The sequence below is a fragment of the Orcinus orca genome, chromosome 3 (genome assembly GCF_937001465.1).
Source record: "Orcinus orca chromosome 3, mOrcOrc1.1, whole genome shotgun sequence".
NCBI classification, from domain to species: domain Eukaryota; kingdom Metazoa; phylum Chordata; class Mammalia; order Artiodactyla; family Delphinidae; genus Orcinus; species Orcinus orca.
In genome coordinates, this window is record NC_064561.1 from 153601853 (window position 1) to 153619688 (window position 17836).

The following is a 17836-nucleotide window of genomic DNA, read 5'->3' on the forward strand; positions in this document are numbered from 1 at the left end:
CCATCTTTTTTGGTCCTGGATTTTGTGGAGCTCAATCAGTGGGAGAAAGAGAGAGAGGGAGGAAGAGACCAGTCTGCAGCATTTGCTTGTTTTTAGAGAACCATTCTCACTTAATAAGAATTGGTTGTATATATGGTCGTATGTTGATTGTATATTGATTGTATATGTATGACTTTGCGACTGACAATATTTAACCTTTGGCTGATAAAGGTCAGTTCCTAGCCTGAACCCATGTTCTGAAGTCCCTTGAATTTGAATGACCCAGCAGACACACAGATTCCACAGATGTGGGCCAGTCTCAGAACACTAGGGCTGATTCATTTTAAAAGTTTCCAACTTTCAGTTCACTGCTTGGTACATAAAAGGCACTCCACAAATATCTTTTGAGTAAATGAATGAATACGTAACTGAATAATAATGGACACTATTTGTTCTCACAAGAAAAGCTAAGTATGAAACTACTAGGTATTGTACCAAATCAAGGAGAAATTTTCAATTAAACAATAAGTCTGAGAAATAAACAACGTTTCTTTTTTTGTTCTATGGAGAATTAGCAAGTTAGATCTACTTTTGTTTGAGTTATACATACTGAAGAAAGTAGTGTCGTTGGGCAAAAACTAGTTAATGTTATTGAGTAACTTTGTCCTTTAATAACTGGGATATGTTTATATTATCAATTAGACAAGTCACATAATCTCCTTGTTTTCTTGTCTCCTGGACTAGGTGATCTCTAAAGATCTTTTCAGTTCAAAAGTGTCTGTGAATCTGTTCACTTAAAAATGTTATGCCTTGCGCTTGCAACATTGGAAAAGTGCATAATATTCATTATAAAACCAGGTCTGAGTCCAGATTGAAAGAGCCCCAGGAAAGCAGAGAATTCCAGAATATTTTGCAAGAATATCCTCACTCATTAAAGGAATGTTCATAAGAGGAAAACAAGAGCTCTGTTAACAGATTTCCCTGCAGAAGAGCTGTGTGAAGGCCCCTTCACTAAATATATCATGCTTAGAGAGGCCAACGGTCTCCTCTGTGGCTGTCTTGATGAGCACGGGTAAGCACGGGTCAACAAGGGCACTGGTGTGACACAGACCCTATTATAAGCCAACACTTATATGTGCTTATTAGGTAGCAGCCACTGTTCTAAATGCTCTAGTTATGCTAATTCGTTTAATCCTGACAACAACCCTATGAAGTAGGTGTAATGATTATGAAAATGAGGATTTTACAGATGGGTAAACTGGGGCATAAAAGGTTAAATTTGCCCGGGATTATGGACCTAGTAAGTGATGGAGCCATATTTGAACCCAGGTAGTAGAGATCTAGAAGTCCTGCTTGACCACTCTGCTCTACTGCCATCTCAGGATATTGTCTAGCCTTTGATGAAAGCTGAAATAGTCCAAGTCACCCCACATTTATGGAGAGCCCACTCTGCTAAATGCTGCTGGGGACTGAGGGGGGTGAAATGATGAGGACTTCATTACTGTGCTTACCCAGCTAAGAAATAAGCAACTCTGTCCCGGCAGAATGGAATGAATTACTAGAATAGAAATTCTGGGGAAAGAAGAAGGTAGAATTTGAGTGAGCCCTGAAGGATGTAATTTTGATAAAGTGGGAGGAGAACATTTCAGGTTCAAGCAACAGCATGGATTATATGGTGTGCCAAATGGGCTTGTCTGCATAGATTGTGAGATGGGCAGTAGGGAGATGATGGGTGGCTTTTAGAAGGTTCTGAACACTGTGCTAAGGAGACTAAATGTAATTCTATAGGCAACAAGGAGCAATTTGGCTTTTTTTGTTGGAGTATAATTCTGGAGATAACATGGTGGATATAGCCTAAGCAGGAGGAATGAGAAATTAAATCAGGGCAGTTTCAGTAACAAATGTAAAAAGGGATGGTGTAGTGGATATTGTGATATAGTGCCCAGACCCCTCTTCAGGAACAAAGGTCTTACTCTCTAAGTCACCGGGAATGCTGCCATCAGAGAGCCCTCAGCTGTCAAGACCCTTTATCCAAGGTCATGCCCTCTTGCCGGGATGACCGACATCCAGTGACTGATTGCTGCAGGGGTATAAAGGCCCCTACCCCTCACTCCAGCTGGGGACAGCTCTGAAGGATCATCCCAGCTTCAGAACTCCTTGCATTGCAGTTGAACTTTTTTCTCTGCCCAATCCTGCCTCCTTCCTTTTCTCTTCGAAAGGCTGTTATCCCAAGAGCACTCCCTAATCAACCTCCTCCTTCCTGCCTTAAGTCTTCATCCTGGGAAACTCAACCTGCTTCCAATGGCTGCATGGTGCTTTGCAGGAACAAAACCCACAGTTGGGCATCTCTGCGGGTATGAAGCAAGTGAAAGAGAAGGCAAGTCAAAGATGCCCAAACAAGGTAGCTAGAAGAATCACGGTCTAAGCTATCATGGTGTCTCCACTGGACAACTGTAAAAGGCCCATTAATGACCTCCCTGTTTCTCTTCTTGACCATCACAGGGATGACCCACTCTTCACACATATGCCAGAGGGATCACATACAGAAGAAAATAAAAAGTCCTTATCCTCCCTACAATGCACCCCCTAACCTGGCCCCCTGATGCCTCTCCAACCTCTCCATGCTTCCCACGCTACCCACGTTCCAGCCACCCTGGCCTCTTTGCATTTCTGGAACATTCAGCCATGCACATATTGGTCCCCAGATATTCCCTAGGTTCCATCTCTCATTTAATTTATACCTCTTTGTTCAAAAACTCCTTCTCTGGGAAGCCTCCCCAGTTACCCCATTTAGAATAGCAACCTCTGTCATTTTCTATCCCTCAAACCCACTTTATTTTTTTTCCAAAGTACTTATTTCAAGTTGACATTGACATTGCATTATTTACCTATTTGATGGTGTGTTTTTTGCTCTAGAATGAGAGCTCCATGAGGACAAGAATTGTGTCCTTCTCTGTTATATCTCTGGCCAGGAACATAATTTGTGTATAAGTTAATGAAAACCAGGGACATAGGAGGAGTGTACTTTCAGTAGAAAGAAAAATGAGTTTCATTTTGAATATGTTGAATCTGAACAGTCTTCAGAATAGTCACATCAGAAGTTTAGAAGACAGTTACCAATTCAGGTTTCTAGGTAAAGACAGAGAAGTGGAAGTTCCTCAGAGTGTCCAGTACCCCGTAAAGTGAATGGGGGAGAATAAGCTAGAACAGCAGTTCCCAAGTTGCTCTGGGGAATATTAGTCTCATGAGAGGCTCTTTGAAAAAAAGAATAGCATGGCCATATTCTTTCAATGGAACAGAACCCAATCCAAACAGATGTAATAAAAGAAAAATAAATAAATAAGCAAAGAAAGAGACAGAGACAGAGAGAGAGACAGAGAAAGGAAGGAAGGGGAAGGGGACTTAATGGCTCACGTAACTGCAAAGTCCAGAGGCTCAGGCTGGTCCAGATCCAGGGACTCAAAGAGCAATACCAGAACTTGGTCTCTCTTCACCTCTCAGCTCTGTCCTTGTCTTCTCTGAGTTACTGCACTCTCAGCCAGCCTCCTTTGAAATGGACCAAATGGCAAGTAGATCACGAGAATTGGTTCCAATTCCTTCAGTCAGCAAACCCAGCTAAACACACTGCCTCTTCCACAACAGTTTCCCCCCACCAAAAAAAAAATTCAAGGAATCAGACCTAAGGAGCTGCTGGCTTGAGTCATGCACCCAGAGGGATGTGTTCTGATTCTGAGTCTGGTATGTATCTGATATGGTGAGCTAGAGGCCCCTACAACTCAGCTCTGTACATCTCTTCCCAACTCCACATTCAGTAATTTCACTTGGTAGCTTGAAACTGGCCACGGTGGTATTTACACCATGGAAATTGGCAAATGCTATAAATCAAGGCTTTTTTTCTGTGGAGAATTGGTTGTTAAATACTTACCAGCACATCACTCATCTTATGACCATTTCTAAAGCAAGGCAATGGGAAATGAACCCCCAGAACTGAAGGACTAAGGATGGGGTAGGGGTGGCTCTCTAATGGGAAATCAGGATATTGTTACAGAAAGATGGGAGAATGAATGTTGGGCGGTGTCCTCTACACCGTATATTATGTTATATTGTATTATCACATTGCTTCACATCACATTATATTATAATTGGAGATCTGTAATGAACTAATGGCTCTACAATGGCCTATAATCTAAAAAGCTGTTTGACTTTATTTAACCCATTGTCACCCAAACTTCTCTGATTAGGGAGTCCCTTTTCTCATAAAACTCGGATTAACTTCTTAACATCTTTGGAAACTAGTGAGCCAGAGTATAGAGACAGCAGATAAGGGAACTAAGAATAAAAATAATATTAACATGTAGATCTATTGCTGTGTTAGTGGCTGGGAAAAACAAAACAATTCTTTTGTTTCCCTCTCCCTTGAATAGCAATTAGAAAATACCTAAAGTAAAGAAAGCGTTGATTTAAAGCCAGCTAAGATGTATGCATATTTTATTTTGACTTTTAGCCAATAAAAAAGGTTTAAAATCAAAGGAACAACAAATTTCCTATATATTTTAGGCTGGATAGTACATGTTAATTTCTAATACTTTTGTGAGCTGTAATTAACCTTGGGTCTTTGAGAAATCAGATGTTAAGGTTTTAAGCATTTAAGTATGAAACTTAATCTAGTGATACGATAGGAACAAAAAATGAAAAACAGAGAGCAATAGAAAACTATTTATATTTAACTAATAGGAAATTGATTACCCTCTGACTATGTTTTGAAAGGGTCTTACAACGCAAACTTCATGAGGATAAGGGCTCTGTTTGTTTTGCTCACTGCTGTATCCTTAGCACTTGTATGTAGTAAGCGGCTCAATGAATATGTATTGAATATTGAATTTAAAAATCTAAAATTGATGACAGAGGAATGTCTTTATCCCATCTTATGTTTCCTCATAAACCTGCCCGTCACGCATCCCTTCATTTAGGATTGATCTTCCTTCCACAGATCTCCACGGCCATCTAAAAGATTTTATGTTTTTTCATGCTCTCTCCCCAACCCCTTTTTTGCCCTACATTGCAAACTTAGTAAGGGTTGCATTTCTACCATTTGCAGGAAAGGAATCGTCATTGATCAATCTTCACTCATATTTATTATACTGAAAACTGTATTTGTGAATTATTGATATTCTTTGTTCTTTAACTGAAATTTCTTATTTCCTAAAGATGGACAAATGTACTGAAAATCCAGGGTTCAATAAATATAATTCTTGTGTAATTCTAAGAAACTCCTAGCAAAACTGCTGTGTGTAAAGATGTTGTCGTACGGCAGAAGCAAAACCTACACTCTCTTTAAATCCGTTGGAAGCATCTGGGGATGCTCTGGCTGTTGGGGTTTTGAATACAGAGACACTTTCATTTGGAGGGAAGCCGTAACCCCACAGAGGTAAACGGTAGTGTGAAAATCTGATCGTGGGGTCTCAGTGCAGAGGGGAGAAGCTTGGGGACAGTGGGATGGGTCAGGCCCTGCAGACACAGTCCTGTACGAGATGGCAGAATGCAAATAATACCCAGAAGAAATAGCACATCATCTATCTCACTGAGTAATAAAATCCGAAACAGAGATGTAATGAGAGAAAGAGTTAGATTCATGCCGACAGAGGCAGAGGAGAGGAGCAAATTGCGCTAAGGAGAGACTGGAGAACATTCAGACCAGGCCTTCAGGTTGAGAAGGGCTCTGTATAGCACTCGGTCAAAGCTCAACTTTGTCAGAACCTCACCTACAGCAGCAACAAATTGTAGGTGAGATCCTAGTGAAGCTCCTGAAACTAGAAGCGGCAAAAGGGTTAGCAGTCAGACTGGCACCGATAGTGGAACACAGCGTCCAGTAATTAGGAGTGTAGGTTTTGGAGGCAGACTGCGGGGGCTTGAATGACACGGTTGTCAACGTCCCTGTGGCCTCCTTTGTAAATGGGGTGACAACCCTCCCTGCAACTCACAGGGTTGCAGAGAGGATGGAGTGAGTTGGTACACGGTACCTGGCACTCTGTAAGTGCTCAATAAATGCTCATTGCTGGTATCTAGCAAGTAAGTGTTCTGAACCCTACTTTTAGCCAGTGTCTTCTAAATCACTATAATGACTTTCGAATTAGACTGGAATTCAAATCTTTATTATTTTACTTCTTTGAGCTTCGGTCTCTTCACCTGGAAGTGGGACTAATACCTAGAACACAAAGAAAGTGCCCAGAGCTGAGACTATTCATGTTAATCACCAATCAATACTCATCTCTCAACTTGAGGGTCACAGGTACACCTGTTTCTCTTTCCTAGCGTTAAGAAAAAAATCTAGCGAGCTTAGATTAATCGATGTAGTCCAGGTTAGGCCTATCTAGGTGGGTAGAATGAGATTCTATGAGCACTCGGGTTTGAATTGGATGGTATCTTAATTTAGGTAGCGTTAAGGTTTCTGTCAGCTCTTTGAGTGTAAGATTCTGTGATTAAACAACCAGAAAACCCAGATTTCTTGGGCATGTCACAGAAAAGAATCTCAGAGCTGCAGACTTCTTTGAGAGTGGTGTCCTCAGTTACCTTAAGTTCCAGCAGGGAAATCATCAACAGCAATGTCGCTGTTGGCCGGAGCTGCCACAGGGATGGCCACTTCTGTTTTCCAATATGAGACCCAGTCGGTGTACCAGATTAGGTGCCCAAAGGAAACTCCAGGGACATTGCAGTTATTAAAATTAATTATTTAACTGACTTGTTATTTTTCAGCTACCCGATGTTAGAGACCTTCAGTTAATTCTGCTGGCAAATGTGTAACCATTGAAAATTCTCCACAGTCAGAAACTGGAAGCAAAAACTCACTCTCTTTCGGTTTTAGATTTTTTGGTCTTGTACAGTACATTGAAGGCTGTGGATTAAGTGCACTAGTTAGAATAATACATTCAAGGATTTAAGGAATCTGGGTCTGATTTCGAACCACTCCACTACCTCTGGCTTGACCGCAGCTCAATTCCTTAATCTTTTGGCTTCTTTTTCCATCTGTGCAAGATGCCGCTGGCAACACACTGAGTGCAGTAGCTGCAGGAACAAATTAAATAATGGGCCTAATATCGCCACCGAGATTGGAGTAAATAGCTCTTTTGTGGGATCCATTAGCTCAACTGAGAATATGAGCACAGGATTCTGGGTCTATGATGGACTATAAGGAATAATAGCATCAATTTGAATGTCTTGTGTTGCCCCTCAGTGATTCTAGACAACACATAAAGAATATAGGGAAAGAAAGAGAAAAGCAAGGACAGAGGAGAGAGCTTGGTAAGTCAAAAGGAAGAGATAAAAGTTGAAGGGATGGAGGACCGAGAGATAAGACGTGTGATGTGAGTGGACACATATGCAGAAAAGAGAAGATGGGAGACGCAGGAAGAGAAACAGGAAAGTGACTGAGTGAGTGGACGGCAAGGATTTGAAATGAAGTTTCAATCAGACAGCAGTTCATTGGGACCTAAAGGGAGGGATGGAGAAGGGGGCAGAGCAGAGGGGGCAGGCAGGGTTTATTCCAGAAAGAGAGGATTTGCTAGTGGCATCCTCTCCTGCCTTCAGTGGCTCTCTCCACACTCCTGGTATTCCCTCCCCAACCCTAGGCTCCGGCTCTGGGAGTTAGCCTTAACAGCTTAAGACTTTTAACCTCTCAGAAGTATGAGAATTTTAACAGGATTCTTGAGGTGACAGGTCTTAGGACCCAGGGAGTTAACTAAATGTTAGTCTCTCGGGGGAAAGGACCCCCCTTACTCAGTGTTTCTCAAATCAAACAATTTCTAATTCCTAACCTTTACCCATTGAGGATAACAGGATTTATAACCACCTCCCTACTACATGTAGCCCCAAACAGGCTCATCTACCTGCTTTGATAGATTTAGAAGTGGTAATAATGATACTATCTGTAGCTAATATTTACTGCTGACTTTTTGTCAGGCACATACACCATGCATTCTTCCAAGAGGGATTTGAGGTGGTATACCATGAAAGACATTATAAGAGGGGAGGAAAAACTATTATGTACACCCCTTGCCTGAGGAAAACTATAGAATATTCAACGCAGCACGGTAAGAGGTTTTATAGAAATTAACTCATTTGTCCTCTCTGCCACCCTCTGATAGGTACTTATAATTAGTCCTTTTTATAAAGAAAGAAACTGGGAAAACCAAGATTTGATATTATGTCCTTTGCTTGCCTTCGTAGGGCAGAATAAAAAAAATAATAACTCTATAGGAGTCTCACTACTTACTTTCAACAATAGCAATTTCAAAGTTATTCACCAGAAAAAATATATCAGCTCTGCCTGTCATCAAAAGATGGCCAAAACCAGTGATGCGTTGTCCAGTGTCCCTGTTAACTTAGACGTTTGAATATCCATCATATAAGGACCCTTATGACAAATTCCTCTCCAAGCTTGAGCTAGAAAAGACTTTCTCCTAAATAAATTCTGCTTTATGATTCCTTGCACTTGACAATGAGAGTTACAAAAACCTTCATTTCCCCTATTTCATTTGGCTATGGGGAAACCTGGAGCTAAGTTTTGTGCTAAGTTTTAAGGTTGGTTTGTTTTTGTTTTTTTGTTTAATATTTGTCTTTCATTGTAAACCACCTTAAGTCTCTTTGAAAGAAGGCACAGTATAAATAAGCAAAAGACAAAATGCAATCCTGTTGTGGCCATGATGGGGATATAATAATTTACCAAAATAGTTTACATAACACCCCTGAAATCTTTCTATTTGAAAGAGAATATTTTAAACAGAATCCGGGGAAGATAATATCTTTCATGGTGTCTATCGCATTTTTCATGCCCCTCAAATAACATTCCAAACCACTTTGGGTAAAGAACATAACATCTAGAGAAAATTAGATGATTATTCTCATGTATCTTCCTGTCATATATCTAATTAAAGTTTTGTATCTTGTCCAAAACTGCGCTCTAAAATAAACCAATTTAAATCTACATTTATTAGTCAGGCTTAAAATGAAGCACAGCTTCACTCATTTCAACTATTCGCTGGCTAATAACTATGCTTAATTTGTAGATTTTTATTTGTTTCCAAAATTGCTTCCAGGAACAAAGCCATATCTTGTCCCACTGATTGGTAAACAGTAGGCATGTTAGATCACACATCCCAAGAAGCCTGCGTATGGGCCAAGATATGAGTAATTTAATAACAAAATCCCATCATCTTACATTTGCTGCTTTTGTGAGTGATTGATCCTTTCAAAGGATAAAGCCTTTCATTTCCAGAATTTTCATTACAGGTGTGATTATGATTTTTCTTTCACTTAAAGATTTTTTTTTATATTTAAGCATTTCAAATGAAATCTTATTTACAAAAAAATTTTTTTTAATGAATAAAACAGAAATGCAGGGAGAAAAGAAAAGCCAATAGCTAGAAAGAAGAGCACAAATCTTGGGCATAAAATAATTAACAAAGAAATCAGCAGCTCTGCTTATCCAGCAAGTAGTTTAAGTTCAACATTTTTGCTGCTTCATTCCCATTCAATTTTAGCTTATTATATAATCTACCTTCTTACTTCTAATTATGTAATCATTTCCATTTCATTCTTCATTTGTTCAACAAACATTGAATGAGAACTGTCAGACTCTTCATATTATACAACATAAACTTCAAATGAAACAACTTTATGTTCTGATACTTAGTTTGCAACATCTTAGGTTTTTTTGTAAAAAAAAAAGTAATTATTATATAAAATAGTATTTACAACATAGACTGGTCTATGACAAGGGAAATAAAAATGGTGTCAATCCGTGGCAGGCGAAATTGAGTTGAAATTCCTTTAAGAATCCACAGTGATTAATTCACCTTTTAAACAATAGTTAAGGAAATTTTACTACTATCAACTCAGATAGCAGGACCATATCAAGTACTGCACACTGAGTTTCTGGTCATAATCCGAAAATTACTAACATATTTTTAAAGCCCCGGTTTTGTTATGGAAATATAAAATCCATTATTTCTCATGAAAAGTGTGTCTAACACCGCTTTTCAAACCAGACCTCAGACCTCAGCATGGTGCGGGAACCGAGATGCTCCTTAGAAGCTGTGGCAAGTTCCTGAGTTTCCTAACCTATGAAATGAGGGTATACGTTGGAGGCAATTAGCTAATCAAAGCATAAGCTTTAAGGCATCTTTCCAGCCCCACATCCAAGACCCTGGCAGGAGACCTAGCAATACATTCAGGTGGTCATGTTTTCGTACAGCTGGCCAAAGTAAGATATTTTAAGCACCATCAGCTGAGATTGAGGTCTCTTTCTATTTGGATGTTCCCTTTGTTACTTTCCCTTGGGTTGGGTAGTGCTGGAGCAGCTTGAGTGTGCTATATTGTTTTGTTTTTCGTTTTCCTTTGGGAGGACCACCCAAGTTGTGTAAATTTCTCATAAAACCTGCATCAACCCCTAGGTGTGATAACAGTACCTATTTTACAGGTGTGTTGTGCAGATCAAATGAGGCGACAGATGGTGCCAGACACAGTGTGTATCCAATAGATGCTAGGCATTATTATTCCCCCAAATGTTTCTATGTCTCTCTCTCTTTTTTTTCTTTGTATCTTTTTCTCTTTATATATATATATATATATATATATATATATATAAAACAAAGTCACAGAAGTTAGCGTTCTATGTAATATGCTTAAAATTAACTACAATTTTTTCCTATGAAAGGAATTTCTCAACTCCATGTAGGGGCTGCATCACGATTTTCTTAGACCCTAGGCACTTGTGCCTTTGTTGAACCCCTTCATCCATTAAAAAATTTAAAAATAAGATAAGTTTCCCAAACCACCAAGGACTCAAGAACCAGGGTAACGGAAAAAGCAACGTTGTACATCTTAAACAGGGGTTCCAGTACACATAGTAGAAGACTGTTTTGCAAACTAGGTCTTAGGGATAATAGGAAACATTTAGTTTTGGCGTTCAGAATATGAACACAGATGAAGCTGGCCCTTAGAAGACTAGTGGGGACCATGTCTTACTGTGAAACACATATTTTCATTTAGGGAGCCTACTTTTCAATCAATGTACTTGCTGGTGTTTTGCGCCCATTTTAGTTACATTATCAACAGGGAAATGTTATCTCAGAAAATAAGCTTCGTTTTGCTAATTTAGAGATTGCTCTGGAATTTCATCCAAAGGTCTCTAAAAAACACGTTGGCCTTGGTGCTGGTGCATCAAATAAATCACAAATGAAACAAACAAGCTGGCTTCCTATTGAAGGTGTGTCTGCAGAGCCCTGTGACTCTGCGTGCCAGGGGCTCCATCTGGCACATTTCTGAACGTTGCAAAATTAATTGTGTCGAAGAGAACATCATCAAACGCGTCCGGCATAGAGAGTAAACATCTTCAAACCACGATTCTGCGCCATCAAACGCTCCCCAGCTAATTACATTTGGTGCATTACTCTGGAAGAAAATCGAGGCCAAGTGAAACTGCGGAAATGGGAACAATGCAAGGAGGAAAAATCTCACCCCATTAAGGGATCCGTTTTTTCTCCGCACAAATAAGCCCACCACGCCTTGGAGGCAAGACTAGATGGCTCCAGGATACTCTCAGAATGCTCCCGCGGGCCCCCTCGGGCTGAGGGAGCCCTGCATCGGGGAGGAGGAAAGTGGCCTGAGTGGCAGCGCCCCAGCCATGGGGGCATTTTAGGTAACTCATAAAATCTAAGCCATCGCTCCCCCTACCCCCGCCCAGGCGTAGAGGCTGGTTTTCGTGTGCCCTTACAAAGGAAGCTAAAACACGGCCCCGCGTCGTCCTGTCCTCTATGCAATGTCTGCAAAGCGCACTGACAGCGTTTTGGGAGCTGCTCTCCGCACAGGGCCGCCGCGCGCTAGGCAGGCTTTCCCTGAGCATTTGCACCAGCTGGGCCGCTCCTCTCCCCGACTCTTCCATGACCTCCCGAGATTGGCCTCGCGACTGGACTCTCCGCGGAAGCACCTCCCTCGGTGCTCGGCCCCCGCGCGCGGCCGCTCCCCTCCTGCTCCCAGGGGCGGCCCCGCGGCGAGCGCCGGACGCGCGCGGCCCCGCCGCGGGGGGCGGTGGCGGGGGCGCGCGGAAGGCTTCCGGCGGGGGCGCGCGGGCGGCGGGGCGGGGCCGGGGCCGGGGGCGGGGCCGGGGCAGCAGCGCCCCCCGCCGAGCGGCGTGCAGGCACCGCCCCCGCGCGCCGCAGTCCCCGCTGGAGCGTCTCGCCACTGGCCGTGGCCGTTACTGTTGCCTCCGCGCGGCTCTGGCGGCGGCGGCGGCTCTCGGGGCTCGCGGAGGGCAGCGGGCCGACCCTCGCCCGTGGCCGCCTGGTGCAGCCCAGCGCTGGGACCGGGGAGGCAAGACGGCGGCGGCGGAGGCGGCGGGTTGTGCCCGGCCCCCCTCCTCTACGCCTCCAGACCCCGCGCGACTGCGGACTCCTGGCAGCCCCCGGGCGGCGGCCGAGGCGGCCAAGCTGACGGCCGGGGATGGCGAGATAGCGGCGCGGGAGCGGCTTGTGAGTACGGAGAGCGGGTGGGCGCGGCGCAAGGCGCGGGTAGTGGGAGCCGCGGAGCCTGGAGCCCAGTCCCGTGGGCGCGTCGCCGCGAGCGCCCGGCGGCCCGCGGGGGGCGGGGGGCAGCGCTCCGGCCGGCTTCGGCCCGGGTGTCGGGGAGCGTCCGAGAGGAGTGACCGGGAGCGGGGGGTGGGGCGCGCCAGGTCGCGCCGCTCTCCAAGCACCCTTGGGCCACCCTCGGCTCCCAGAGGACGCCGACTCCCCGGCTGCGAACTTCTACCCCACGTAGGGCAGCGAGTTCTGAGGCCACAGCCTACCTGGGGGATGGGAAGGAGCTTGAATTTTTATTTTTGTTAAGGAATGTAATCAACCAAGTGATTTCGTGACCCCGTGCCTCAACTTTTCATTAAACTAGTTCTCTGTCCCTTCCGTATTCATGGTGTATTTGATTCACCTGTATTTTATGTGCTTGTATCCGAAGGCACTATACTGATGAAAACCAGTTAAAGAGTTGGCGATCAAAGTTAGGCTTCGTAAAGGATGACACTTTTAATGCGTCATTTCAAAAGACAGAGCTGGAATCCTGAGTTGTGTCTGACAGAAAACTCTGTGCTTCAAATGCTGTGAATTTACGCCTTGAATAACATGATTCTGGCCTCCACCGTCCGCGTCCCCACCTTTGGCTACCAGAAATATATGAGGTGTTTTATTTGCGGTTGGTTACCTGTGTGCTCCTTTTTGTATGGGTGTGTTATTGCAGTCAAATATTGATACAGCATATATACTGATACCGAATGGTGTTTGTATGGAAATGAATTTTTTTGCATTTTTTTAATGTGTTCTTTTAAGATACATTTTTCAACAGAAAGGTTTCAGTTTAAAGTTTGCCTTCTGATTTGTTCGTTTTCAGTTTCAGATTTGTCTTTAAAAAAAAATTTGCTTGGAGTAAAATTAAGTGACTTAAAAGTATCATTTAGTCAGGGGTCCCAAAATGATTCTTAAGTTAAATTTAAAGCAAATTCCCCTCCCCAGAAGAGAAAAATTAAAGCGTTCGTTTAGTGCAAATGATGCTTGCCCCTTCCCTTAAATGCTGATTTTGCCACAGCTCTGAACTCACATTTCACTAGTATCGGAGGGTTCCTCGTCTAAGCCTGGCAGGGGAAAGGAAACCTAAGTATAGCGTGTGTTTTTAAAAACACTGTGCTCTTATTTGTTTTTTACGTTGACTTTCTGTTTTAGAGCCAAGGGGAAACTGTTGATTTGGAGGCTTCATTAGGTAGGTACAAGCTCGATTTAGATTTCCCTTCCAAGGGTTGAACTGAGGCTTATTTGCTTTGTAATAGGTGAGATCACAAGTGCTCCTCTCTAGTTAGTGGAGACTGGGATTCTTTTCTGGGAAATAAGGATCAGGAACTTCGCTGTTGAAGAGAACAAACTTTTGTGATTTTTGAAAGCTTTTGCTTATTGATGGTCCTCACTGAACAATATGTTGGCAATAGTATAAATTATTATGACATCAAGATTTATCATATTAATTTGTGGGACAGGCAACCTGTGCACACTGTAGAAGATTCAGTATGTATAAAAAGCTATAGAGTGGGAAGTATACCTCTCTCCCCACCTCCAGGCCTCATTGCACCCTGTTCTCCCCAGGACCCAGGGTTACTAACTCCTGTGTATATCTTTCCAGATAAAGCCTATGCTAGTATAAACATTTTGTATGTGTTCTTTTTATTTGTGTTTCCACAAATGAGGATGCATTGTATACTCTGTTCTGCACCAGCTCCCTGCCCTCCCCTCTCTGCGGAGTACTAAATCTTGGCAGTCTCTACATCAGTACCTAAGAGATGTCTCATTCTCTAACAGCTGCTGAGTACTCCATTAAGGATGAAACGTAATTTATTTAACCTCTTCTTCATTGCGGTAGGTTGTTTCTACTATTTTGCTGTAGAATTATTGTAAAACATTAGTTTTTGAGGTTTTTAAGTGGATTTCAATTATTCCCAAAGACCCAAAGGCAGTAGTAACTTACTTCTTTGCATCATGTCCAGGAAATATATGCCCCTTCTCTCCAGTGTACACCCTTTCCTTTTATATAATTTCAAAGCAGTCCATAAGGATCTTTGGTGTCTTTGTGGTGAAGCATGAGACATCAAGGCCAGTTACTAAGGTCATACTCCTTGATTAACACCTTAGCTCTTTGTTTCAACAAAAGAAATAAAAGAATAGATGTAAGTTGTTAAGAATAATCTGTAAGAGGGCTTCCTGGTGGCGCAGTGGTTGAGACTCCGCCTGCCGATGCAGGGGACACGGGTTCGTGCCCCGGTCCGGGAAGATCCCACGTGCCGCGGAGTGGCTGGGCCCATGCGCCACGGCTGCTGAGCCTGCGCGTCCGGAGCCTGTGCTCCGCAATGGGAGAGTCCACAACAGTGAGAGGCCCGCGTACCGCAAAAAAAAAAAAAAAGAATAATCTGTAAGAAAAATTCTTAAGAGTTTGAATATTTTGAACATGGAGAAAAGGCTTGTAACTTTGATTAAGTTGAAGATAAAGGCAGTTTATCAGTTGTAAAACTTGTTTGCCATTAGGCACTAACATCCCTGCCTTCTGTAGATTATCACCAGTATCTCATATTTTAATGTTGCTATAGTATGGTTATAAATTGTACACTTTGGGAGAAGGTTATTCATAACTTTTAAGAGGGACTATGCTTTTAGAAAATATTTGGCCCTTTTAAATTAAAATTTGAGGTCTCTTAAGAGTGCTTTTAAAACAGAGTAAATTGTAGAAGTAAGACTAATGCTAGCTAGCACTTGAGCCAAATACAGTATATAATTTGAATATTAGCCAATGTTAAGCTTTATATTTCCATTATGCTTATTTCTGAGAATGATTTTAGGACTAATGTAAGAAACTGTAATAATCCTTTTTTTTTTAACTGACCAAACAAACCTTTTCACATTTAAGGTGTTTTCTTTTTCCTTTGTTATTCAGTACCTGTCGTTGTGCTACAAAACTGCTAATATTGCATCTGTTATATTCCAGGCAACTTTCTAGCAACTAAGAATATAGCAGTGCACAGGACAGACAGATCCCCTTCTAATGAGTTCACATCTTAGTGAGGGAGGTGGATAAAAAGCAGAGAAGCAATAAAGGCAATAACATTAGAGAGTGATAAGTGCTGGAAAAGTGGTAAAATAGGTTTGCTCTGGCAAACAGGGGCAGGGTAGGGGCTGCTGTTTTAGACTGAGTGGCCCTGGAAGCCTCTCTGAGGTGGAGAGATTTGAACTGAGAGTTGAGTGTGTTTTTGGAGAATGGTGACTTCAGGCAGAGGGAACAGCACATGCAAAGGCCCTGCAGTGGGGCTGAGCCTTGCACGCCAGAGGAACAGAGGGCTGCCTGTGTGGCTGGAATTTATGATGAAAAAGTGGCTGGCAGGAGAGAGAAGTCACTGGGATTAGTGTCCTGGGTATTTGCATATGTCAAGGAACATTTATAGAAGTGGGAAGGAGACCTTGGGTGGTGGAGTTCCTCCACCTGCTGGAAGCTCCAGGAGGGCAGGCACTGATCTGCTTGTTCCTCATTGCTTCCCCCGTGCCAGGAACAGCCTTGGTCAGAATGGGCTGTGAATATTTATAGAATTAATGAATAATTAGAGAGTTTAAGAAATAATCTTGCCTGGTTTTGGTCAAAATACCTAGATTTGGGAGTCTTCTAGTTGAGTTTTCCATCTTGGCTCTGGCCCTTGACGTTACCAAATCTGGTCTACTGTTAACACATCCTCTCAAATTGTTGCTTTAAGTCAGTTGCATTTGATTTCTATTCCCTGAAATTAGAGTATGAAGCCTTAAAAGCATGCCTAATTTTCCAGGACATTATAGTGATTTCTGAGTAATTTAGTTAAAAGTTCCATCTTTGATTTTAGTAGATTAGCCATTTGCCTAAGGGTAAAAATTTCAGAGATACCTTTTTTGGTATAGTGAATGTTTGAATCCTTTTGGGCAGATGACAGACTAATGAGCACATAAAATGTATGTATTTTATGCAGGTACTTTTATTCTCACAGGAAGAATGTGTGTGTGTTCTATTTTAGGGAGTATCAGGAACTGTGGTATTTCCTCTTCCCAACTTCTAATCTGTTTGTCATTCTGAATATATGTTCCTTTATATTAACTGAAAGCTTGGGAAATGAGTTTTGTGCCAAGCAATTGTTGTAGATGCCTAATTAGAATCTGTTGTTTTTTTCTGAACTGTGACTTTTGAGGTCCTGTTCCATATCAGGAGTTGTGATCTTGCAGAATGAGGGGGGTTGATTTTTTATTTCCTATCCTAATTGGTTGATACCTGAACCCAATAAGTTGTTCCCATATAAGATAATTTTATCTTCCAGCATTCTCTCTTAAGCTCTGTGCACATGCTATGTAAAGGATGGATTCTGTGACTTTAAAATCTTAAATCAAGTTACCTTTGTTTTTCGTCACTCTCCTTGCAGTGAAAGGTCTTCAGGCAAATTGCGGAAGCCCACAAGCATCTGTTTTATAGGTCACTGGTACATTGAGGCTTAGATGCTTGAGTTAAAGTACTTTTATTACTACCTTTACCTTTCCTTTGTGAACTATAGAGATGCAGCAGGTCCAGATTTGTCTTACATTGCCTAAAGTTTACGACACATACACATTCCTCACCAGTCCTTGCTGCTGCTGCTGCTGCTCGTGTGAGCAAAGGTTGTGCTTATCAAATACTGTTTTATGCGTTTATGTTGGAAGTTGAAGAAAACCTTCTGGTGGGTGAATTTTTCACGTACTTTTGCAGAGAGGTGAGAAAATCTTGCCTCTACCCATTCTTCTGGTTTGTAGGGCAGGTACAGAGGAAGACTTGGAATCAGTACGTGCCGGTAGCTGAGAATCTGTATCTGTATTATTAAGTGGCAGTATCCTGGAAGACCACAAGAAGGCGCTAATACTCCCATAAAGTGTGTGGCTCTTCCCTAAGGGTGACTTGGGATACTGCGGCCCCTTGCCTTCTTCTCACTGCTTGCAGGAGCAGCCTTCTCCAAGGAAACGCTGGATCGGAGGACAGTTGAAACAGCGGTGGTGGGAGCATGGGGTGGAAAATAACAAGGGGTGGCAGAAGTAATGCTTCCCATTTCTCATATTGAAAATGCTGGTGGGGCAGTGAATTGTAGACATTCTGTAGACAGAATGTGCCTTTGACTTGGGGATGAGGGTAAGCTGGAGAGAGGTGAGACTCCACCATCACGACTTAGTGCTGCAGCTGCCAGCGTGCCACCTTAAAGCTGGGTGCCAGCCTTCCCAGTCCCAGGCTTGGAGACCTGCCG

At 42.6% G+C, this 17836-nt stretch overlaps 1 protein-coding gene across 1 annotated transcript in view; it reads left to right on the forward strand.

Moving 5' to 3' along the window:
• The first annotated feature begins 12204 nt into the window (after window positions 1-12204).
• LIFR (LIF receptor subunit alpha) overlaps window positions 12205-17836 on the forward strand; it is an 87855-nt gene continuing 82223 nt past the window's right edge. Inside the window, exon 1 of the mRNA XM_004265979.2 lies at window positions 12205-12503. The gene's annotated coding sequence lies outside the window, so the exon portion shown is untranslated. The remainder of the gene's footprint in view (window positions 12504-17836) is intronic.